This window comes from Bos grunniens, chromosome 1, assembly GCF_055505025.1.
Source record: "Bos grunniens cultivar Pamir isolate PY7600 chromosome 1, Bosgru_T2T1.0, whole genome shotgun sequence".
In the NCBI taxonomy this organism is placed as follows: domain Eukaryota; kingdom Metazoa; phylum Chordata; class Mammalia; order Artiodactyla; family Bovidae; genus Bos; species Bos grunniens.
The window spans coordinates 95,772,093-95,798,797 of record NC_141165.1 but is presented as its reverse complement, the minus strand read 5'-3'; the positions used below and the strand labels follow the sequence as shown (position 1 = coordinate 95,798,797).

The 26,705-nt window shown below is 37.8% G+C and overlaps 1 long non-coding RNA gene across 3 annotated transcripts; it reads left to right on the top strand.

Annotated features, from left to right (window-relative positions):
- The first annotated feature begins 1,721 nt into the window (after positions 1 to 1,721).
- Positions 1,722 to 24,588, top strand: LOC147379957 (uncharacterized). Of its 3 annotated transcripts, none has more exons than XR_015134370.1 (3): positions 1,722 to 2,247; positions 2,613 to 2,713; positions 24,047 to 24,588. It is a non-coding gene; the product is annotated as an uncharacterized LOC147379957 (long non-coding RNA). The 3 variants fall into 3 exon arrangements; XR_015134369.1 differs by having other exon boundaries at positions 23,069 to 24,588; XR_015134376.1 differs by lacking the exon at positions 24,047 to 24,588 and adding an exon at positions 4,007 to 4,789.
- Positions 24,589 to 26,705: the final 2,117 nt, after the last annotated feature.

Sequence of the window (26,705 nt, the reverse complement as noted above, 5' to 3'; positions counted from 1 at the left end):
CCACTGCCTCAGGTAGGCACGTTGCTTTAATCACACCAAACCATTTACCTTGGACATGTCATGCTTCTTCACAGGGTCATGAACTATCTAGAAAGACTCCTCTTCCTGAATTTACTCTGTGATTTCATTCTGTGAGACTCTATTTATGCATGTCCACCTCTAGGAAAACCTTTCAGCATTCCTCAGACATAGTCAGGGTCCCTTTTTCTCTGCCTTTGAAAGACCTGAATTGCCATCTCTTACTACACAGAGTTCATTGTCTTATTACTGATATGACTCTCATGAAAGTCTGCTGCTGCTGCTGGTGCTGCTAAGTCACTTCAGTCGTGTCTGACTCTGTGTGACCCCATAGACAGCAGCCCACCAGCCTCCCCCGTCCCTGGGATTCTCCAGGCAAGAACACTGGAGTGGCTTGCCATTTCCTTCTCCAATGCATGAAAGTGAAAAAATAAAGTGAAGTCGCTCAGTTGTGTCCGACTCCTAATGGTTCAAGTTTATAATTATCTTAATATTAATTATATGGTGTTCATGGTTTACTGAATAAAAAATGAAAGATGGAATAAAACAAGGAATGAACTTTTCTCTTTTCCAGATTTCCTGATGATTTCATTCTCTTAGTATTTCCTTCTCCACAAATCATTCTGACTTGAAATTCATGTATGACCTGCCCAAACACCTATCAACTGAGCTAATGTATTCCTACAACTGGTCTGACTGCCTTACTGATTCACAGGAGGGAGAGACAATGAGACAGGATGAATGGCCCACACATAACATGGAGAAGGACTTTCAAATGGATCTAGTTCAACCTTCTACTTCCCAGTAGGACAAATGGGAGGAAAGTTTCAATTAAGCCTTAGAAGCAGCGCTCATGACTATTTAAGTCTTTTTCTGCCTTGGGGAGATGTGTCGAAGAACAAATACAATGCCTCCACTAGCTGAAGGTGTTTATCTCATTTTTAAGAGAGCAGATAGTGTATTCAGTTCAGTTCAGTTCAGTTCAGTTGCTCAGTCGTGTCCTCTTTGCAACCCCATGAATCGCAGCACGCCAGGCCTCCCTGTCCATCACCAACTTCCGGAGTTTACCCAAACTCATGTCCATCAAGTCGGTGATGCCATTCAGCCACCTCATCCTCTGTCATCCCCTTCTCCTCCTGCCCTCAATCCCTCCCAGCATCAGAGTCTTTTCCAATGAGTCAACTCTTCGCATGAGGTGGCCAAAGTACTGGAGTTTCAGCTTTAGCATCATTCCTTCCAAAGAACACCCAGGGCTGATCTCCTTTAGAATGGACTGATTGGATCTCCTTGCAGTCCAAGGGACTCTCAAGAGTCTTCTCCAACACCACAGTTCAAAAGCATCAATTCTTCGGCGCTCAGCTTTCTTCACAGTCCAACTCTCGCATCCATACATGACCACTGGAAAAACCATAGCCTTGACTAGACAGACCTTTGTTGGCAAAGTAATGTCTCTGCTTTTCAATATGCTATCTAGGTTGCTCATAACTTTTCTTCCAAGGAGTAAGAGTCTTTTAATTTCATGGCTGCAGTCACCATCTGCAGAGATTTTGGAGCCCCAAAAAATAAAGTCTGACACTGATTCCACTGTTTCTCCATCTAGAAAAAGTGTAGTAGCTGCAGTAAATGGTAAAAGACAGTGAGTTAAGCTTGGAAAAAATGAAAAAAAAAAAAAAATGGCTGAAATGATCCAAACTAAATGGCAACCGAATCTGCTTGTGATGTGTGTTTGAAGCTTGATGAAGAAGAAGAAGAAGAAGAAAAAAGTCTGAAAACACTTTGCTTAGCTATTAAACACACTTGCAGCATTTTTCTCCTTCCTCTCATTATGGCAGTAAATTACAGTAAGGTGGGAGCCCATTCTCAGCCTCATAGAACTGGCTTCCTGCTACCAGCCCAGTCACAGACACTCCAATTAGTCACCAGCTGAATGACTATGCAACCACAGATTTAGATCAAAAAGCAGTTTTCATTTCAAGACTAATTCACAGCAAGAAATGTTCCTTCCCTCTCCCCATGACCGTTCAGAATGCCATTGCTACACAGAGAATAACACAAGATGGTATCTGTTCTTGGCATTCATCTTATTCTGGATGTTAGAGCAAAATATGAAGGAAGGTGAGGTTAGGGGTGGGGTGGTAAAGTTCTTCCCAGTTTTCAGGTCTTTCCTGGTAGCTCAGCTGGTAAAGAATCTGCTGCAATTCAGGAAACCCCAGTTGGATTCCTGGGCTGGTAAGTTCCCTGGAGAAGGGATTGACTACCCATTCTAGTATTCTTGGGCTTTTCTGGTGGATCAGATGGTAAAGAATCTTCCCACAATGTGGGAGATCTGGGTTCAATCCCTGTGTTGGGAAGATCCTGTGGAGAAGGGAATGACTATCCACTCCAGTATTCTTGGGCTTCCCTGGTGGCTGGGCTGGTAAAGAATCTGCAATGGAGGAGACCTGAGTTTGATCCCTGGGAGAAGACACCCTGAAGAAGGGAACAGTTACCCACTCCAGTATTCTGGCCTAGAGAATTCCATGGACTGTATAGTCCATGGGGTCCCAAAGAGTTGGACATGACTGAGTGACTTTCACTTTCACTTTTCACTTTAGGTCTTCATTCAGTGCATATGAGCTTTGCAACATTGTTCTTTGTGGAGGCTGGAAGAATTGACTAGATGTGGAGAACACAGAAGAGAGATGCTGAAAAGAAGGTGAATATTTAAAAGTCTGTTTATTTATTTATTTATTTATTTTATTTCCAAACTTTACATAATTGTATTAGTTTTGTATGTAACCCATCCAAGAAGAGAGACATGAATAAACTCTTCACCATGCAAGATGCAGGAACACAGAGTTGAAAAACAGGGTGTTAGTTCCAGCTTTCTAAATATGTGATCTTGAGAAAGTCATTTAACTTCTCTGATGCTACTATTTTCCCATATACAAAAGAAAGGTATTATACCTCTCCTGTCTTCCATATAGGGTTATTATGAGGACTAAAAGAGAATATCTGTATACATAATCAAAGTACACATTTAAACTATCAAAAGCTGTGCAAGGGTCAAGACTTTTCATGATCCTTCAATATAATGCTTCTCTGCCTACCACTACTTGGACTGTTAAGACTCATAAGAGACCTTGGAAACCATCTAGCGACACACCAATGCATGGGCCCTCCTCTAAGACAGATGTGCAATGGGTATTAGTCTCTGGACACACCCTGGCAGTGATGGGTAATTCACCACCTTGTGAAATAGCACTTCGATTATTAGACACTGTAACTATTGAAAGTGGCTTGATTTAATTAAGAAATGCTTTCATTTTCTTACACTTACTATATACCAAGAAAGGAGTCTACTAAGCAGTTTACAAAAAGGAACTACTGCAGTCCTCTCAACAATCCTAATAAAGCATATTGTTTCCACTACTTTATATATGAGGAAACTGAGATTTGGAGACAAAAGTATTCACCTGAGATCACACATTAGTGAGTGTTAAGCCACAATCTGGTAAGCTTTTTGGATTGTGACAAGTTCAACAAAAGAAATAACACTGTAGCTGTGGGAGGTCTGGTAAGATGTTAGGGGAAGCATGTAATTGTTTCTTCCTCTCCCTGTCCCTCTTTTTCAGTGTGAATTTAGGAAAATGTGCCTACATTCTCTTTCTCCCTTTATAAACTGCGGAGAATAATACTTTCTAGGAGTCACAGAGAGATGCCACAGCAAATTAATGAGTTAATATTTGTAAGCAGCATTGTGACTCTTTAATAAAAGAATGTCCTAACTGGGAACCAAGTATTACATTACCTAAGGGAGTAGGCAGATAGCTCAATAGTAACACTATAGCCTGGTTTTAAGTTCAGTTTTAATAAAAGCATTGTATTAGGTTAACAGATAACAGAGCACCCCACAGGAACAAAATCAAAGCAATTAGTTAATGCAGATCTTAGGGAAACTGAAACAATAGAACCACAGGATTCTGTCTGTGATTTGTGTTGTTCACAGGCTCCACTGATGATCACACAGACGGCTTTCAGACCCGTCATTACCTCAAGTTGTATACTAACTAGGGAGTTCCAAGAGGAATGCATGCAGACACATGTGCTGCTTGACCTTTCAGTACAGCCTGACTGAATTCGACCCTGCTCTGGCTCCCCAGCTTTCTACTGGCCTTGGAAGATGTCACGAGGCCAGCCCATTATAGTCACATAGCCAGCAGGCTTAAAAAGAGTATGGAGAACTGGAACATGATCTATATTCAAAAACAGGACTTTCATTTCATGTCAGACTGAGATTAGACTGTTTTCTAGCTTTTAAAATCTGGGTGGAAAGAAGCCATTGTATCATTTGCTCCCAACTATAGCTTTAAAACACAGAATGCTTGTCATTTCAACTATGACAAACTATGTTAAGGAGGATTGCTTCTTCCATAGTTAACCATGATTCCAGATACTTTTCTGTTCAATTATCCCATTGAGTATAGAAAATCATTTTAACGCCAAGTCTTCCAAGCTTTGAGAAACTTTAAAATTAAGGCATTATCTATTTGGGTAGATACCACCAAAGCAATTTAGGTATCATATACTTTGGCTACCTCATGTGAAGAGTTGACTCATTGGAAAAGACTCTGATGCTGGGAGGGATTGGGGCAGGAGGAGAAGGGGACGACAGAGGATGAGATGGCTGGATGGCATCACTGACTTGATGGACAAGAGTTTGGGTGAACTTCGGGAGTTGGTGATGGACAGGGAGGCCTGGCGTGCTGCAATTCATGGGATCACGGAGTCGGACACAACTGAGCAACTGAACTGAACTGAGGCAGGTCTGACTCTCATATTCAAGGCATAACAATAATAATAATAATGAGGAAGAGGGAAAAGAGAAGATGAAAGATAAACAGAAGAGTCATCACCATCAGGTAAGGGTAGTATAAGGAGTAATTACAACCATAGGGTTTGAGAAAAAGGGAAATGGAAATATGTAAGCAAGAATATGAAAAAGTAGAAAATACTGTGTCTTTCAGTGTTTTAAATTTTATGCCTTTTTTCTTCATGTTATTTAGAATCCCAGATGTTAAAAATTAGATGAAATATAAAATAGAACAGAATCAGAGATAACAAGGATTTTTAAAGGCACTAGAAAGTAACCTATTTTAATTCTTTCAAATTAGAATCAGTAAGTTTGTTAAACATCCGTCATTTGCCCAGCAAATAGCAGAAACTATAAACATTTAGATTTATAGAAACAAGCATGAGGCTACAGATAAGTTGTTTTTTTAAAGGGAATAGGGAAAGAGAGCATTACTCAATTTATAAAGTTTTATTTATAAAAGAAATTTGAAATAAATATGACAATGTTAATATTTATTAATTCTGTGCGGTGTTAGAAATTAATGATATTAATATAAACTTGGCAATATATCATACGTAACTGGAAATACAGAATGAGAGCTCAGTTGGAAATTATGAGATAATTCCATTTCCTATTATCCTAATTTCTTTACCAATATAGTACTCACTGGTATGTAATTCCTAGGATTTTTCAAGCCAAAGAAATGGCTGTTCATGACTGAAAATCATATATTTTTCCTCTTCTTGAATTTACTCCAAACTCACACATAGTAGTCATAAAATTATGTGACTTTTCCCAAGATTGGAACATTTCTCAATCTAGTATCTTTTGACCTGTTTTTTCTAATGGGCAGTTTGAGAAAGAGACTTCTCTCTTAACTCAGCCTGTTACAAAGGACCACTAGGTTTACCAGTCTTCTTTTATTCTATGCATTTTTCTTTTGATATATTATCTAATAAAAGATTTCTGAGTGTGAGAGTGTAACAAGGTACTGATCAACAGAATTTGGCACAAATAAAAGTAGAATGAGTAATCCTATTTTTCTGTGCTTGAAATTAAGAGAACTGAATTCTATTCCTGACTCATCTGTTACCTTGCTGAGTGACTGTGTGTGGACAAATCATTTTATTTACGTAAACCATAGCTCTATTATTTGTTATAAAGACAGTATTGGATGTAAGGAAGAAAAAGTCTTCCTAGATATTTTTCCAACTCATATTATTTGATTTCCATGATAGTACCAATATTACTTTGATAGCCTTTCCAAGTTTTATCATATATGGACTATAATATATGCATATACTATAATTTGAAAAGAAAACACATTGAGTATAATACTCACTTAAAATTTGAATTTCACTTGTACTATTTCCACAACATGACTAGAAGCATCATGTTCATTCAAATTTTTTTTGATCTTGATTAAATACTTTCAGAATATATGTACCAAGTGTAATTCTATAATAAGAGACCCTAAAGAGATAGATTGTTTGTAGGCAAAAATAATTTTTAATGTCAATCAGGCCACAGACAATTCTTTTTTAGTAAAAAGCAATATTCTTATCATTGACTGGCTGTGCAGCATCTAAAGTGATGCTTTAGTATTGATAAATTATGTCTTTTATCCAAAATGAACTCTAAGTATTGGATACACTTTGTCAAAAATATGAAAAAAAAATGCAATTGGCTTATCTTTAAATGAATTAACATATGACATTGAGCAAAAACAAGACTGGGAGCTGATTGTGGCTCAGATCATGAACTCCTTATTGCCAAATTCAGACAAATTCAAGAAAGTAGGGAAAACCACTAGTCTACTGAGGTATGACCTAATCAAATCCCTTACGATTATATAGTGGAAGTGAGCAAAAGATTTAAGGGACTAGATCTCATAGACAGAATGCCTGATGAACTATGGACAGAGGCTCATGACATTGTACAGAAAGCAAGGATCAGGACAATCCTCAAGAAAAAGAAATGCAAAATGGCTGTCTGAGGAGGCCTTCCAAATAGCTGTGAAAAGAAGAGAAACAAAAAGTAAAGGAGAAAATGAAAGACATACCCATCTGAATACAGAGTTCCAAAGAATAGCAAGGAGAGATAAGAAAGCCTTCCTCAGTGATCAATGCAAAGAAATAGAGGAAAACAATAGAATGGGAAAGACTAGAGATCTCTTCAAGAAAATTAGAGATACCAAGGGAACATTTCATGCAAAGATGGGCTCGATAAAGGACAGAATTGTTATGGACCTAACAGAAGCAGAAGATATTAAGAAGAGGCGGCAAGAATACACAAAAGAACTGTACAAAAAAGATCTTCATGACTCAGATAATCACAATGGTGTGATCACTCACCTAGAGCCAGACATCCTGGAATGTGAAGTCAAGTGGCCTTAGGATGCATCACTACAAACAAAGGTAGTGGAGGTGATGGAATTCCAGTGGAGTTCTTTCAAATCCTAAAAGATGAAGCTGTGAGAGTGCTGCACTCAATATGACAGCAAATTTGGAAAACTCAGCAGTGGCCAAGGGCTGGAAAAGGTCAGTTTTCATTCCAATCTTAAAGAAAGGCAATGCCCAAGAATGCTCAAACTACCACACAATCACACTCATCTCACACACTAGTAAAGTAATGCTCAAAATTCTCAAAGCCAGGCTTCAACAATATGTGAATCATGAACTTCCAGATATTCAAGCTGGTTTTAGAAAAGGCAGAGGAACCAGAGATCAAATTGCCAACATGTGTTGGATCATCGAAAAAGCAAGAGAGTTCCAGAAAAACATCTATTTTTGCTTTATTGACTATACCAAAGCCTTTGTCTGTGTGGATCACAATAAACTGTGGAGAATTCTTCAAGAGATGTGAATACAAGACCACCTGACCTGCCTCTTGAGAAATCTGTATGCAGGTCAGGAAGCAACAGTTAGAACTGGACATGGAACAACAGACTGGTTCCAAATAGGAAAAGGAGTACGTCAAGGCTGTATATTGTCACCCTGCTTATTTAACTTATATGCAGAGTACATCATGAGAAACGTCGGACTGGAAGCAACACAAGCTGGAATCAAGATTGCCGGGAGAAATATCAATAACCTCAGATATGCAGATGACACCACCCTTATGGCAGAAAGTGAAGAGGAACTAAAAAGCCTCTTGGTGAAAGTGAAAGTGGAGAGTGAAAAAGTTGGCTTAAAGCTCAACATTCAGAAGATGAAGATCATGGCATCTGGTCCCATCACTTCATGGGAAATAGATGGGGAAACAGTGGAAACAGTGTCAGACTTTATTTTTTTGGGCTCCAAAATCACTGCAGATGGTGATTGCAGCCATGAAATTAAAAGACGCTTACTCCTTGGAAGGAAAGTTATGACCAACCTAGATAGCATATTCAAAAGCAGAGACATTACTTTGCCAACAAAGGTCCGTCAAGTCAAGGCTATGGTTTTTCCTGTGGTCATATATGGATGTGAGAGTTGGACTAGAAAGAAAGCTGAGCACTGAAGAATTGATGCTTTTGAACTGTGGTGTTGGAGAAGACTCTTGAGAGTCCCTTGGACTGCAAGGAGATCCAACCTGTCCACTCTGAAGAAGAACAGCCCTGGGATTTCTTTGGAGGGAATGATGCTGAAGCTGAAACTCCAGTACTTTGGGCACCTCATGCGAAGAGTTGACTCATTGGAAAAGACTCTGATGCTGGGAGGGATTGGGTGCAGGAAGAGAAGGGGACGCCAGAGGATGAGATGGTTGGATGGCATCACTGACTTGATGGACTTGAGTCTGAGTGAACTCCGGGAGTTGGTGATGGACAGGGAGGCCTGGCGTGCTGTGATTCATGGGGTCGCAAAGAGTCAGACACGACTGAGTGACTGAACTGAACTGAAACAGAGGATGCTAAAGTAAATCAGGAATTATCAGAAAGATGTGTTATCCCTGGACTTCCCTAGTAGCTCAGTGGTGAAGAATCTACCTGCCAGTGCAGGAGATGTGGGTTTCATCCCTGAGTTAGGAAGATCCTTTGGAAAAGTAAATTGCAACCCACTCCGGTATTCTTGCCTGGAGAATACCAAGGACAGAGGAGCCTGATGGGCTACAGTCCATGGGGTCACAAAGAGTCGGACGTGACTTAGAGAGTAAACAACAACTGCCATACCTAGAATCCAAGGAAGGATACGTTGTTATCACAGAGTCTGGCCACTCAACAGGAACTGAAATCACAGCAGAGGCTGTCCTGTGACCATGGAAGAAATGTAGAAGCATGCAGAGATGACAGAAATAGCCTGGCTTATTTGCTCTCACAGCCGGTCTCCTACCAGTGTCTCCCATTTGCTAAACTTAGTAGCAGCCAGTTGTCAGCAGCACTAGGAAAATACTGTGTGTAGGGTCAGGGACCAGTGATACAGAGCAGAGCAAGGGGAAGTGTGGGGAATAAATATGAAACAAAATGAACGATTGATTACATACTATCTGCTACAAATACATATACCCATGCACACACAACAATTCTGAAATATAGTCAAGGTATAGTCAGCAAAGGACTGTAACATCTTGAATTGCAAAACTTAGGTGAATGTCACTATTAAATAACAAACTCTAACAAAATATTTTATGTGTGTATGCATAATTCTTTATAACCCCAAAAGATTTTTATAGCTAGTTGCCTTGAGAAAATAAATCCCAAGCTTGAAGTGTATAATGAAACCCTATCTCTACACATTACTCAATTAGAAGCCAAGGTAGGAGGCGGGGGAAAACGGTTGAGTTCTATGCTTGTTACAGGCTACACTGTCTCTCCCCCAGTGGTCATCTTATCCACACTGATACTTAGTGTTCTTCTAAGCTATTCTTTACTCTTGGTTCTAAATTATTTTCTGCTATATTGACTAACTCACTTCTTCAAGCAAATTCTGCTTCAAACACACATTCTCCCTTCATTCTCCAAAGTAAAGGGAAAGGCAACTGAACTTCATTAAATGCAATCACAGTGTGTACTTTACCTCTGATTCAGTATTTGATTTTGTGTACCTTGGACTATAAGTGAAAGTGATTGTATCATTCTTGACGTATTCATGGTCTTCACCATCCAAAGACTAATAATAATGCTATTTAGAAAAATAGCGGTACTTCTAATAAAACTGCTCATAAAAATATGAAACTTTACTGAATTGTATTATTCAATATTTTCCTGCTATTACATAGCGGAACAGAGAAACAATATCTAAAACACTCCCATTAGAGTCCTTGTTTCTTCTGAAAAAGTGTGTTCTAAAGGAAAATTCACATTTCCATATTTTTGTGGATCAGTCTTTCCTTCTCACTCAAGTGTTGCCTGCTACACAGCTTATTCCAGAGTGCTGTCAAGGTTTGCATCATTACACTGCAATAGATACAAATAAAATAGCCCTTGAGACAAATGAAAACAGCAATACCTATTATTACCAATACACTTCTCAGTTATTATTGCAGAATGAAATCCGAAAAAAAAAAAATCTGGGTGATACACGACTCTTTGTTAGGAATGACAATATAAGTATAAATAGGAGGCGTCAGAAGAGAATTAAAGATGATAAGTCTGACCTCGTTGGTAAGATTTCTGGTACCAGGAACAACTATGCAGCAAATTAACTAAGAACAAAATGCTGAGTTATAAGGCAGAGGTACAGCACCTAAAATTTCTCCAGTTTCAGATTTATTCTTTGAAAATAACTTCGGAGATAATTCTACATAAAATAAATCTTTTTACATGTACATATTCTCAATGATTGTTAAAATGGTCTATAGGAGCACGGTCTATACTATGAATTTCATTAACTAAATCCAAGAAATAATTATAATTATATTGAATTTTAAGAAAAGACCCTCTATTGCATCTAAATTAAAGCTGTTTTTCAAATACTTCAGCATTCAAAGATGAACATAATAAGTACGTCGAGTTATAAGCCAGGCATATTTCTATCTTTTTAGATATACCAATGACTTTTATTTTCCAAACACCTATGAATTTTCCATTCCTATTTTAAAGATGAGGAAACCAAAGCACAAAGGTTTTAAGGAACTTGTCCAAAACTATACTGCTGGTAGTGGTAAAACAGATTCAATCATAAGCAGACAGATTTCAGAGTTTCTACTCTTAAACAATACTACCTTAGGTTATATATTTGTAAGGGTCAGCTGCTCTGTTCTAGGGCACATGGTCAATAATTTGGGGACCCAGGGAGGAATGTACAAATTGTAGCTTCGTGAAGTAATAAGTCAAGACAATGAAAAACAGTCTTAATAAGACAATGAAACACGTTTATCTAAAGTATACTATATGCAAATATCTTAGCTAAAAGATGAATGATTTGTCCTTAAATTTACAATCTCCTTTTCAATGAATTTATAAACCAAAGGAGGAACTTATATTTTTTATAGACAATTCACTCATTGTCAAGCATTTATTGCAAAACTCCTATGAAATGTGCAGCATTAAATTAAAGAGAAGAGAATGTCATGAAATCAAGATTCTTATAATCTCAAAGCCACATAGTCAAAAATAGTAATTCTGGAGACTTAAAAATTATTTCATTTAATTTGTTTTTTAATAGACAGTTATATCTTCTAACAGCTTTCTTAAAACACACTGGGCTCCCCAAAATGACTTTTCCTTTCCTGGATCTTGCTCATGGGTATGATTTTAAACTTCAACAAATTTCTATCTTCCAACCCTATCATAAAAGTAATCCTTTCATAAAGTTTTCTCTTAATTCTCCATCTAAAATATTAATTTTCTTGCATTTATATCACTCTTATTTCAGTTGATATATATTTATATTCTCTGTTACACTATTTTTATATCTGACTTTACTTATCATGACTATGCTATTAAGGGCTACATGGGGAACACCATTTTTATTTTGTTCATTTATCTATTCTCAACAGTGTTTAGTCCCCAATAATAAAAGATGTTTATTAAATTATTATTGAGTTGGACCTTCTTGATTAAAAGGTGGTCTACAACTAAATTCATTTTTAATGTGTAATTTAACCAGTCCTATATAAAGAGGATTAAAAACTATAATTGTTTACTAACTTGAAACAATGTTAACCACTGACAATTTCAGCCAGTTTATTTCATATGTGTGTATATCTGTTATACATACAGTGACATATTCCATTCTTACCCCAAGGTTGCTTATGTTTAGGCATTACCTAAGTTATATTGCTTTAGATTTCCCACTCAAGACTGCATTATTATAGTTTTGCATTTGTTTATAAAATTGGATGCAAAAATATGCTAATATATCATAAGATTGAGATTATAATTACATAGGAGTTAGAAAACTCTAAGAGTTCCCAAAACAATTAAAATTCTTTTTTTTAAATATCAATGAAAATATATATTTAAAAATTTTGTTCTCTTGTAGTTAAAAACCTAACACAAAGGAAATTTGAGGTTGTATTTGAGAAGTATGTAATAAAGTAAAAAACCTAAATATGGAGAAATTTCACTATAGTTAAAAAGTTTTAAAGAGCAAACAAATTATGTAACTGATGAAAAGCCCATTTGAATATAAACTATCTTGAAGTTCCAATAATGTAAGGTGTTAATAACTGAGGAAAGCATTTCTAAGATATATAATTTGGGTCTTGCCAAAGACCCTCTAGCTATAGAGTTGCTATAGCAATGCTACTAAAGAAAATTAATGTTTGTAATTAGACCAAAGCTTTAATACCATAAATCCCACTACAGCTATTTATTTTCAAACTGTTAAGGATCTGGGGCTATTTTCAGGACTCGGTGATTTACATTTGTATTTCCCCTGTTTCAGGCCCACCATTTTGGCAATCTAGAAACTGTTCAGTTAACTCCACTTAAGATTTTGATTTGATTGGATCCAGTCTCCGCGCACACACACACACACACACAAACTCCTCTAATAAAATGTGTTTGGGGGCTCTGTACTTGGAAAAACAGCCATGAATATTGTAGCTTGTTTAGGGAATGATGCATTAGAGCAAATAACAGGACATTAAAAATCCCCAGTGGTTAGAAAATAAAATCCATACAAATTATAAATCTCCATCCTTCATTCTGATTTTTACAATATTTTAATAATAGCCATAGTTTTATTCCTTATTATCCAAGCGAAATGTTTTCTTTCTTTCTTCCCTCCCTTCCTTCTTTCTTCCCTCATCCTTTTCTTCTCTTTTTCTTTATTTACCTATCTACCTATGTACCATTGAATCTTATATTTATGAAAGCCTAATGAAATAACAGGAGGAAATCAGAAAAGATAATAACTTGAGATTTACAAAGAAAAGGATTTCTAAAATGTGTTACCTATATTTGTGCCAGACCATAATCATGTAAGAATTTATGATGAATCAACATAAAGCACAATAATAACATAGCTGTGTAATGTTGATATAGAGAAATGAACTATATTGAATACCACAGTTTTGCACAACTGAGTGTTAGGAGAAGGAGCCTCATGTAGTTTTTGAGAACTCATCCAGATCTTTCAGACAATGCCCAGCAAGAAACTCACAAAAAGCTGAGTAGCAAACATAAATATATAAACCAACATTGTAGTCCTTGTATAACTGTCTCCCAATGACCATTTGGCTTGCATAAGGTTATTAAACCACCAGGTCCTTGAATATATGAAAACTCTGAACTCTGCAATTAGATATCTAGCCAAGTAAAAATACACAAAGAGAAGCTGTTACTTGAAGATGAAATGTTGAAAAGCCGGAATACAGTGCTTACCTACCCCATACACATGACTTTTTCTGGAATAACAGAATTTTAAAAGCAGGAACTGCAACTTACCTAAGGAGAGATGGAGAAAAAAAACAGGTTACTTACGAGAGAAGTTCAAAAACATTTTAAGGATGGTATATGTTGAAAGGCAGAGCTGGATCTGTACATATGGAGAAATCACCTAACTCCACTATGTATTACTACTATAATTTGCCATTTTCTAAATCTCTTTAAATGTCCCTTGTTTTCCCATTCCTGGCCTGCTTTTTCCTATCCACACTCAATTCACACCAATATTTGTAGTCATATCCTTCTCAGGCTGGTGAACTCCACTACCACTGAAATGTCCCTCAGAATGTGTAATTTCATCCAAAAATAGAGAATCAGAAATTTAGTCTGGATTCCAGACTTCTTCCTAGAGTACCACCTTTTGGAGAAGGCAATGGCGACCCACTCCAGTACTCTTGCCTGGAAAATCCCATGGGCAGAGGAGCCTGGTGGGCCGCAGTCCATGGGGTTGCTAGGAGTCGGACACTACTGAGTGACTTCACTTTCACTTTTCACTTTCATACATTGGAGAAGCAAATGGAAACCCACTCCAGTGCTCTTGCCTGGAGAATCCCAGGGACAGGAGAGCCTGGTGGGCTACCGTCTATGGGGTCGCACAGTGTCGGACATGACTGAAGCGACTTAGCAGCAGCAGCAGCAGAGTACCACCTTTATCAAGACAAACCACCTGTGAACTGAAGGTGATTAAATCATTGAATTTAAATCTGCCTCTAGTTTCAGAATTCTAAGCCACCACGGGAAGACAATTGGAGTTACCTAAATCATATCTAAGAAAAATATTAGATTTAACAGCTCTCAGTTAGGATAAAATTTGGCGGGGGGGTGGGTAGGCTTTTTCCATGCCAATTGCTTTATTTTAGTCCATGGCAACCCATTCCAGTATTCTTGCCTGTAAAACTCCATGGACTGAGGAGACTGGTAGGCTACAGTTCATGGGGTCGCAAAGAGTCGGACACGACTGAGCTACTTCACTTTCACTTTGGGACTTCCCTGGTGGCTCAGACGGTAAAGCGTCTGCCTACAGTGCGGGAGACCTGGGTTCGATCCCTGGGTCAGGAAGATCCTCTGGAGAAGGAAATGGCAACCCACTCCAGTACTCTTGCCTGGAAAATCCCATGGACGGAGCAGTGTAGTAGGCTACAGTCCATGGGGTCACAGAGTCGGACATGACTGAGCGACTTCACTTCACTTCACTTCACTTCAGTAGCAGTAGTGCTCAGCTGTGTCTGACTCTTTGTGACCCCACGGACTGTAGCCCACCAGGCTCTTCTGCCCATGAATTCTCCAGGCAAGAACACTGGGATCTAACCTGCCTCTCTAGCGTCTTCTGCATTGGCAAGCGGATTCTCTACCACTAGCACCACGTGGGAAGCCCAATTTTAGTCCCTAAGATTAGCTATTCAGTGCATGGGAGAGGCTGATTTGACAGCCAAGGCCCTGAGCATATAGAAGGCTGTAAACCAGGATTTATACAACTCCAATACCATCTGTGAAAGAAAGAGTTGGGATTGGAGGTAAAAGAGGGGATTGTGGGAATGAGCTGAGACAGCTTGGTAAAATGGATCTAGGTGCCCCAAGATGACTTTCAAACTTCTAAGTCCAAAGCCAATACTGCTCAGTGCACTTGTCAAATGGAATATCTATCAGCACAAGAGGAAATATGAATGCCCAAAAGAACATGTAAATCGATGTACTGTATTGCTGGGAGCAGGGAAAGGGCTGGCTCTCTGAGAAGGAAGGTTCTGCAGTGTTTGCAGAGCACCTAGTGTGACCTTCATTTCCTTGGGAACCAGCTTGGAAAATTCTCTAGGTGCACAATCTTAATGTTTTTCCTACTGGAAGCTGAAGTGTTCATTTTATGCATTGACTAATTTATGAGTTTGGTGAGAAATTCTTTGTAAAATAAACTCTACAGAGGAGAGAGAACCTGAAAATGAATTCCCTCTGCACAACATGTGTGTATGGTCCCATTAGCAGTCGCACAGTGGGCAATCGATTAGGGAGGGAAAAATGGCTTTTTTTATGGTAATGGATTTTGAGCCTCCTGGTGATAATTTATTTACTAGAAATTTTGCAGAGCTGGCTAGCACGCTGATGAAAACCCTCTGAACATGTTCATTTAAAAAGAGGAAAAAGTGGCTTGGCTTATTTTTGAGAAATATTGTTATTAAATCATTGGAAACATATTGATAAAATATGCCTGAAAGCTACAGTCCTGTAATTTATAATACAAATTACATTTCTATTGACAAATGGCAATTTAATCCTGCAATTAACTTTAACAATCTGAATTTCCCTGCTACATTTTTTAAAAAGAAAAACCTTGAAAGATATTCAGTAACACTATGCTAGGATGGTCAGCAGTGCTGGCTTTCTTTAAAAGCAGTCCCATCTCCCTCTTATTTCCTTTTGTAGAGTCACTCTATCCATCTACAGTATATGTGTGTGTGTTCAGTTGCTCAGTTGTGTCTGACTCTTTGTGACCCCATGGACAGACACAAGAGTAAAACTGTGATATTTTCACCCTGATTTTCAACTCTTAGATGATCCTGAGATGAAAGGGACTCCCCTACCTCAAATTTCCTTAATACAGAATGAGAGTATAGCAATTTCCTGGTTCAAAGCATGAGAACTTCAGAATCAGAATGGCCCTGTTTCTGTTTTACTTTCATTACTTATTAGCTCTGTGAGATTGAGAAAATGCAGTTTTTTCCACTGAACCTCAGTTCCTTTATTTGTAAAATGGAGAAAAATAACCCCTATTTTGGAAAAGGTGTAGAAAAAATGAACATGCATATGCCATATGCATATGCTTATACTTGATATCCATTAGCCCATGTCCTACATCTCCCTTCAAACAATGAGACCTCCAGGGCTAGCATCCTTGTCCATTTTCACCCGGGGGGAACTTCTCTTTTCCACTCTACTCAGATTATGGGAGTGAGACGCTCATTAGCAGGGGCAACTCAGTATTCATTTATTCAGACGCATCCACATAATCCTCTACCTGACTTAGGAAGCACATGAACAGTGAGAAACAGGAAGAAAGAAGTTAGGGACAGTTACTCATAAAGGTGCTTCTCTGGTTGGCCTTTCTAATATCTGCCTTGCTAATATGAAACCATTATAGCAATACAGCTAAAGAGGGAAAAATTATAATAAAGACTTTTGACTTTAGATACAGGGATTTTATGCAAATGAATATAATGAACCAATCAAAAATAAAATTGAAAAAAATTAATTACATAAAATACATCAAAAAGATAAAACAAGTATGAAAATAAATGAACCTAACCATACAGTCCCAAAATATATAAATCAACAACTGACTGAAATATGAGAATTACACAAATCAAATATTCAAATTTAACCTAGACTCCCCAGAAGTAGCAAGATAAGCAGGCAAAAGAACAAAATGAGAAAAGATATGGACTATATTAAGAACATGATTGGAATAGTTTGATTTAATAGACAAATATAGAATTTCACCTCCTATAACCAAGAGATACATATTCTTTTCAAGTACATAATGTAGAACATTCATAAAAATTGACTGTATACTAGTCAAAGAAACCAAAAATAAATTCCAAAGATTATTAAGACTCTGACAAAAATACAATTAAATCAGAAATTATATAAATTAAATTCATAAAAAGATAGCGCTAAGATATCAGTTTGTCTGGAAATGATAAAAAACCGCTGTTATTTCTAAACAGGTCCTTGGCTAAAGATAATTTTTTGAGTTTTCAAAAATAATTGCTTAGAAAAGAACTATTCAATCATAAAGAAAGAATAACATTTGCAGCAACATGGGTAGACTCAGTGGCTCAGACGGTGAAGAATCTGCCTTCAGTGCGGGAGACCTGGGTTCACTGCCTGGGTCAGGAAGATCCCCTGGAGAAGGGAATGGCAACCACTCCAGGTTTCTTGCTTGGAGAATTCCATGGACAGAGGAGCCTGGTGGGCTACAGTCCATGGGGTCTCAAAGAGTTGGACACAACTAAGCCACTAACACTAACACTAGGATTGTCTTGGAGGGCATTATGCTAAGTGAGATAAGCAGTCAGAGAAACACAAATACTGTATGATATCAATTATATGTGGAGTCCAGAAAATACAACAAACTGGTGAATATATAAAAAAAGATGACTCACAAACATAAAGAATAAAGTAGTGGTTACCAGTGTGGGGGAGGGGCAACATAGGAATCGGGGAGTGGGCGGTACAGACTACTGGGTTTAAGATAGACTCCAGGATGTACTGCGCAACACAGAAAATACACCAAAGATTTTGTAATAACTGTAAATGCAAAGTAACCTTTAAAAATTGCATTAAAAGGAAAAAAAATGAAAATAGAAAAATGATAAAATCTTAACAAACTAGAGTATACTTAAGTGGCATTAAAAACAGTACATTCAAATGTACATGTAGAAATAGTACATTCAAAACTGTTGGGCACAGATAACTTGTAAATTGGGAATTTACAGCTTTAAGTGCTTTATTTGAAAGTAAAAAATATTGAAAAAATAAACTAAACATTTAAGGTCAATAATTTAGTAAATCCAAATATATAAAAATTAAGAACATATTAGAACAGAAATCATTTAAGTGAAAACAGATATAATTAATAAAAACAAACACACAGTTTTCTAAGAAAAATAATAAAATATGGAAAGTTTTCACAATAGGTAAGAAAGATAAGTCAGCAAGGTTCCCTGGAGGAGGGCATGACAACCCACTCCAGTATTCTTGCTTAGAGAATCCCATGGACAGAGGAGCCTGTGGGCTACAGTCCATGGGGTCGCAAAGAGTTGGACACGACTGAAATGACTTGAGCACACACAGACGAGAGAGGGAAACAGACAGAATGTGCCACTGATAGAAAATGAGAAAGAGAGACAACAGAGAATGAGAAAAATAATAAAATGTTTATAAAGGACAACTATATGACAAGAAATTTCCAAATTAAACAAAAAGCATATCAAAAAAGTAGAAAATGTATAAATTAAAGAATAGAAAAATTAATAGATAATTATAACCATGGAAATCAAAGATTTTCTTTAAAAAAAAAAAAAGCTGTATCCAGGTGACTTTACAGATAAATCTTGCTAAAATTTCAAGTAATAGATAATTCTCAAATTAAAAAAAAATTACAAAAGAAAAATAGTAACTTGGTTTATTAAAAGAGTTGAATAAAAAACAGTACAAGAAATGGAAATTATAGGTTCATTTAAATTTTGAATATAAGAAAATTCTAAATACTCTTAGCTAGCTAATCAAATCTGTGAGTGTATTAAAAGTCTATATTCTAATTAGGAAGTATTTATCCCTCTAATTAGAGATGATTTAACATCAGCAAGGTAGCAGTTAATTCAATACAATAATGTGTGAAGGAAAATAATCATACATCTTAATAAATGATGAAAAATTATTTGCAAATATAACCTATCAATTAAAACTTAGAAAATTTGGAGTAGAGAACATCCTCAATAAGAAGAAGAGTATATTCCAAAAACTTATAGAAACTTTGTGCCAAATACAGAAAACTCAGAAAAAAGCAAGATCACAGGATCTTTACAAACTTAATTGTAAAAACTCTCTTAACATATTAAAAGATACATTAAGCTTTTCTTAATGCATTTCTATTATAAAGATATTTTTCCTAACTTTATAAACTAAAATCCCAACAAAAAATATAGTATTCTTTGCAGAACCTAGCAAACATACATATACACACATGCAAAGGGTGAAAAGTAAATAAATAAGGCAAATTTGTTTACAAAGAGAATTAGAGACGGATATTCTCACACCAGATAATAAAAAGCTCCAGAAAGTTAGTATTGTACTGATGAAACAGATTTATACCTCTGCAATAGAAAAGAAAGTTCTTAAGTATGCAAATTTTGAAGTTTCAATATTATAAAGGTGGTTTTACATATCAACAGGAAAAAGAACTCATTTTTAGTAGATGGTATTGAGAAAACTGATTCACAAATATGGAGAAAAATCAACCTGGATTTCTTCCCCATATCATGTTGAAAAATTGACTCAAAAATGTGTTAAAATCCTAACGATAAAAGGTAAACATAGAAAGCTAAATGAAGAAAACAGAGGAGAATATCTCCATGTCTTAAGTATGGAGAAAGACTTCCTAAGTAAAATCCCCAGTGCAAAACAATTAGATTAAAAAAAATGGTTTTGAGTATGACAAAAAGTTACTTGAAATTTTCATTTAACATAGAGTGCTATTTGTACACTTAACAATTAAAAGACTGGGAAGAGATCATTGTTCTATATAAAATGACACATGATTAACATTTTGCTTATCCAAGGAACTCTTTAAAATCAATAAAAAGACAGGGAAACCACAAGAAAAATGAATGGGGGATGAATCCTAAATGGCTAAAAAGAATATGAAGACACATGCAGACTCTTTCACAATGAGAAAAAAATGAAAACTAAAAGCTTGAGCCATCAATTAACATCCATGAAACTGGCAAAATTTAAATCTGAAGTATTCCATGTGTGGAGTGAGTAAGAAGTGGGAAAAAAAGAATCCCAAGCATTGCTGCTAGGAGTATAAACTAGTACAATGTAATGGACAGCAATTTAGCAGTACTTAGAGCAATCAATTAAACATATGGCTTCTGACACAGCAACTGCTGGACATATATCTGAAGAAACTTTTTCACAGATCTAGGAGGAAATCTGAACAAGAATGTTTATGCTGCTAAGTCCCTTCAGTCGTGTCTGACTCTGTGCAACCCCATAGACGGCAGTCCACCAGGCTCCACCGCCCTTGGGATTCTCCAGGCAAGAACACTGGAGTGGGTTGCCATTTCCTTCTCCAATGCAAGTGAAAAGTGAAAGGGAAGTCGCTCAGTTGTGTCCAACTCTTCGCAACCCCATGGACTGCAGCCTACCAGGCTCCTTCGTCCATGGGATTTTCCATGCAAGAGTACTGGAGTGGGGTGCCATTGCCTTCTCCTAGAATGTTTATACCAGTATTGTTTATGTTAGTGATGTGAGAACAGATAAGAAAAATGCATTGAAGTCATCTAAATCCAGAGTCATAAAGTTATGAGAAGAAACAAATTAAATGTAAATATAAGGGAATGAATGGATCCTAAAAACTATACTTAGGAAAAATAAACTTTTTAGCACAACATCATTTATGTAAAATATCCTGCAAACTCAGCATTATATATTTAAGAATATATATCTAACATACTAGCCTAACTGTCTGGTAGGAAAAAGGGAAACGAGTAAGGAGAAAAAAAGAAATCAGAGAGGCCATGCACAAAGGAAGGTGGACTACAATATGAAATATGTGATTAACTCGATAATCTGCTCCCATGGATAACAAAGTGTTAAGAAAAACCAAAGTGGAAGCCACAGTTTGAAGATACCCCTGGATCAAACATTCAGTCAAGTAACCAGAACTTAAAACTGCCCAGATTTCCCTGAAGTGTTGTCTGCATGACCTTAGAGGGTCCTAGATCATCAGCTATGAACAAGTAAGCTTATTCAGTGAAAAGGAACGAAAGTTTCTGGTAACCGATCATTAAAATACACATAGCAACTTCATTCATGCTTTATGAACTGAGCTATAGCTACTGAGAGCCAAGCTTCTGGCCCACTCTTGGTTGGAAGTCTCCCTGTTCTTGAATAGTTCACATTTTGCTCAAACTACTCACATCAAGTAATGCTCTCTGAATTTTCTTTTGACAGAAGAAAGGAAATAACAGCAGGAAGAGAGAAAAAGAGGAAGGGAGGGTGGAAGAAGGAAAGGAAATGAAGAAATAGTAATCAGTTGTATAAAAATAGCTCATCTATGATTAGACAAGTATTTTATATATGATGTGCTGGTTAAATATAAGGACTGAGCTTGGTCAAGAAGCTCAAGATTTCTAGTGTAACTATGGTCAGATGAGAGGGTCCTTGAGTTTTGGAATCTGGATGACCCATTTCTGGATCCCAGAGACTCAGTGTGTGATCTAGGTTATTCTTCCATGTGTTTGGGCCCCAGAACCCTTCTCAAGTTTGGTGAGGAACCAGAGTCATAGCCAGGTCTTGTCACTGCTCCCCTGCAAGCAGATGTTGAGAAAAATTCTGAAAATGTCAAATACAAAGAACTAAGATCATTTATTTTAATGATTCCCAACCCTGTCTCTTGCTCAGTGTTCACACTGCACATGTCAAAACCCTGCATCAACTCTGTTGAGAGAGAATCTCCAGTGATGCAGACTGTAAATCTGTCTTTTGGTGAGCTCTGTGGGTGACTGTAATATGGCCTATTGGAACAAGTAGCTGGACTGGCCATCAGGATACACCCATCCATTTTAGCTTCCATCCACTGTAAACAATCCTCCCAATAGCTGTCTAGCTCCTCCTAGAGAAATTAAAACAAAATGGAAGACTAAGATGCGGATAGCCTGAGAGGAGGGTGCAGTCTTTTATTCTTGTTACATATGCTTTCTTCAAGCCCTTCCATGATTAGGTTGCTACTAACGGAGCTTTACTGCTGCTGCTGCTGCTAAGTCGCTTCAGTCGTGTACGACTCTGTGTGACCGCATAGATGGCAGCCCACCAGGTTCCCCCATCCCTGGGATTCTCCAGGCAAGAACACTGGAGTGGGTTGCCATTTCCTTCTGCAATGCGTGAAAGTGAAAAGTGAGAGTGAAGTCGCTCAGTCGTGTCCGACTTTGTGCGACCCCATGGACTGCAGCCTACCAGGCTTCTCCACCCATGGGATTTTCCAGGCAAGAGTACTGGAGTGGGGTGCCATTGCCTTCTCCGAACAGAGCTTTACTAACTGCTGCTTTTCTATATAACTGGGGATTCCCTGGTGGCTCAGAGGTTACAGCGTCTGCCTGGAATGCAGGAGACCCGGGTTCTATCCCTGGGTCTGGAAGATCCCCTGGAGAAGGAAATGGCAACCCACTCCAGTACTCTTGCTAGGAGAATCCCATGAAGGGAGGAGCCTGGTGGGCTACAGTCTATGGCCTCCCAAAGAGTCGGACACGACTGATCGACTTCACTATAATGTGTTAATTACAAATATAACAAATAACCCTTAGGGAGAGGAGTAAATAGCCCTTTGGGAGTATCTGAATATGAATAAATGCTAGTTTTGCCCCTTCTTGTCCTTAACATGCTAGTGACATTTTGTCTAATACGGGTATTGGCTTTTTAAAAGACATCAATAATATAAATAATAGATTTTGAATATTTAAAATCCACATGAAAAATGAAACTATTTTGACAGATTCACTGAAATTGTATGCAAATATAATGCATATTTAATGCAAATATACACGTGTTTCTCTTAACTATTTCCTATGCTTCACTGTGCCTCTCAGTAAAATACTAATGGCTTATCTGTGCTTCTTTATTCTATTCAGTTCAGTTCAGTCACTCAGTCGTGTCCAACTCTTTGCGACCCCATGAATCTCAGCAAGCCAGGACTCCCTGTCCATCATCAAGTCCCGGAGTTCACTCAGACTCACGTCCATCGAGTCGGTGATGCCATCCAGCCATCTCATCCTCTGTCGTCCCCTTATGGTCCTGCCCCCAATCCCTCCCAGCATCAGAGTCTTTTCCAATGAGTCAACTCTTCGCACAAGGTGGCCAAAGTACTGGAGTTTCAGCTTTAGCATCATTCCTTCCAAAGAACACCCAGGACTGATCTCCTTTAGAATGGACTGGTTGGATCTCCTTGCAGTCCAAGGGACTCTCAAGAGTCTTTTCCAGCACCACAGTTCAAAAGCATCAATTCTTCGGCACTCAGCTTTCTACACAGTCCAACTCTCACATCCATACATGACTACTGGAAAAACCATAGCCTTGACTTGATGGACTTTTGTTGACAAAGTAATGTCTCTGCTTTTGAATATCATATCTAGGTTGGTCATAACTTTCCTTCCAAGGAGTAAGCGTCTTTTAATTTCATGGCTGCAATCACCATCTGCAGTGATTTTGGAGCCCAAAAAAATAAAGTCTGACACTGTTTCCACTGTTTCCCCATCTATTTCCCATGAAGTAATGGGACCGGATGCCATGATCTTAGTTTTCTGAATGTTGAGCTTTAAGCCAACCTTTTCACTCTCCACTTTCACTTTCATCAAGAGGCTTTTTAGTTCCTCTTCACTTTCTGCCATAAGGATGGTGTCATCTGCATATCTGAGGTTATTGATATTTCTCCTGGCAATCTTGATTCCAGCTTGTGCTTCTTCCAGCCCAGAATTTCTCATAATGTACTCTGCATAGAAGTTAAATAAGCAGGGTGACAATACACAGCCTTGATGTACTCCTTTTCCTATTTGGAACCAGTCTGTTGTTCTATGTCCAGTCCTAACTGTTGTTTCCTGACCTGCATATAGGTTTCTCAAGAGGCTGATCAGGTGGTCTGGTATTCCCATCACCTAGAGCCAGACATCCTGGAATGTGAAGTCAAGTGGGCCTTAGAAAGCATCACTACAAACAAAGCTAGTGGAAGTGATGGAATTCCAATTGAGCTATTTCAAATCCTGAAAGATGATGCTGTGAAAGTGCTGCACTCAATATGCCAGCAAATTTGGAAAACTCAGCATTGGCACAGGACTGTAAAAGGTCAGTTTTCTTTCCAATCCCAAAGAAAGGCAATGCCAAAGGATGCTCAAACTACCACACAATTGCACTCGTCTCACAAGCTAGTAAAGTAATGCTCAAAATTCTCCAAGCCAGGCTTCAGCAATACGTGAACCGTGAACTTCCTGATGTTCAAGCTGGTTTTAGAAAAGGCAGAGGAACCAGAGATCAAATTGCCAACATCCGCTGGATTATCGATAAAGCAAGAGAGTTCCAGAAAAACATCTATTTCTGCTTTATTGACTATGCCAAAGCCTTTGACTGTGTGGATTACAATAAACTGTGGAAAATTCTATTCAGTAATCAATTGTTAATGCAATTTCTGTAGGTACCACACAATGGCTAGAATAAAAGAAATGAAAGAAAAGGTCCCTGACATTGAGAATATTACATTTTAGTTGGGGAGACAATGAACGCGTTCCAATCACCCACACAGACTCACGTTTGTAAATTACCTGGCTTGCTGAATAGCGCCACTCACAGACTTGTGAGGACCAAGAGGAAACTCTGGGAACTATCTCAGACTCCTTTATCACCTCATAGTCATGTCCAGTAAGCCAACTAATACCAGTTATCTTTCAAATCCACTCCCTTCATCCTATTCCAAGACTTCTTTCTTGGTTGAGCTCAGTAGGAAAAAATGACATAACTTTAAGAGTATCTCATTGTTTTTTCTGCTTTCCCCCTTAATCTGTCCTCTATTCTCTTTCCAGAATGATTTTTTCAGAACTCATGGCTGACCAACCCATGCTTAAAATTCTTCAGTGAATTTCTAAATAATATCCTAAATCCTTTACATAACATTTAAACCTTTCATGAATTTTCCCTGACTATCTGGCTCTTCACACTTTTAACTTTCATTCTGTTGTCAAGTCATAAGCAAAGGTTTGCAATCCCTTTGTGCACCAACAATGGAACTTCTGTTAACGACAGCACTTCCCTTGTAACAACTTTCCCTTTTATCTTCTCCCTTTTTCTTATGTGTTTGGTGAACTCCTATTTATTCTCCTGGAGTCAGCTCAAATGATTATTCCTCTCCAATACTGAGTCATTCTCACACCCCCACATTGACATAGGTGCTGCTTCTATATATTTCCAAAAAATTCTATGAATATTTTGTATCATTTTTCTCCAATGGGGACAAAAAGGAAATCATACGTAATTAATAATGTGTACATTCCTTTATGTGTGTCCTTTTCTTTAGTAACAAATTGAAAGTGAAAGAAAGAAAGTGAAGTTGCTCAGTCATGTCCGACTCTTTGCAACCCCATGGACTCCTCTGTCCATGTGATTTTCCAGGCAAGAGTATTGGAGTGGGGTGCCATTTCCTTCTCCAGGGGATCCTCTCAACCCAGTGATTGAACCCTGGTCTCCTGCATTGTGGGCAGACACTTTACCATCTGAGCCACCAGGGAGGTCTCCCAGGTAAAAGTAACAAGCCCTATTCAACTTCTACACCATCCAGAATAATATGGGGAACTACTTTAAGCCACACATGTACCCAAATACCTCTGAGTAGCAAACTCTTGATAATGTCCCTATTATTCTATAACTCAGCTGTTAGGACTATAGAGCAGGAGAGAATATAGTTTGCAGTTCATTTCTAAGCTGCAATTAATGGGCCACAAGTTACACTAATAGCACTACCACCACCGTATCACCATTGCCATCACCACAACCACTAATATCATCCTTGGGGAACTTTACCACGGGGAAGCAGGGTTACTGATGGAATTGTTTTCTGTCCTTTGTGTGAACTGGGGCTGAGGCAGGGGTATGATGGGAATATCTACTTCCTATGCTTCCCCATTAGACTACACAGTTTTTCAGAGCATATGCCTAGCTCTGTTTCTTTTTTCTGCTTTCCCAGAATCTAGCAGAAAGTCTGGCACATTCTAGGTAGTCAGTTATAAATGGATGGATAGGCATTCAATGATAAACAGATGGATAAACGAACGAATGAACAAATAAATAAGAGTGAGTAAAGCATAAACCAAGTAGAAAACAGTTCCAAAACTCCAGATATAAGGGATTTTTTCCCCTATGTTAATGGAGTCATATTGCTGAGAGAGTTGAGGATTAGGGAAGGATCACTGTGGCATACAGAAATTAACAAAAGATTTAAGTGAGATTTGAGCTGGATCTTACCAAAAGAAAAAAATAAACAGGTGGAGAAAATTTTTAATAGCATGTTAATCTCAATATATAGAAGGGTATAATATTGTGAAAGGCAAAGGCAAAACTGCCACAGACAACTGTACAGGATCAAGAGAAACTATGAGTAAGTATCCACTGCTGGATTGAGGAATTTACATTAAGCGAGAATAGGTAACCCATGTAAGATGATGCCAATGTTTGAAGACTTGATATATAAATTTCATGTTTCATTTCTCAGATGAAGGGAGAAAGAAC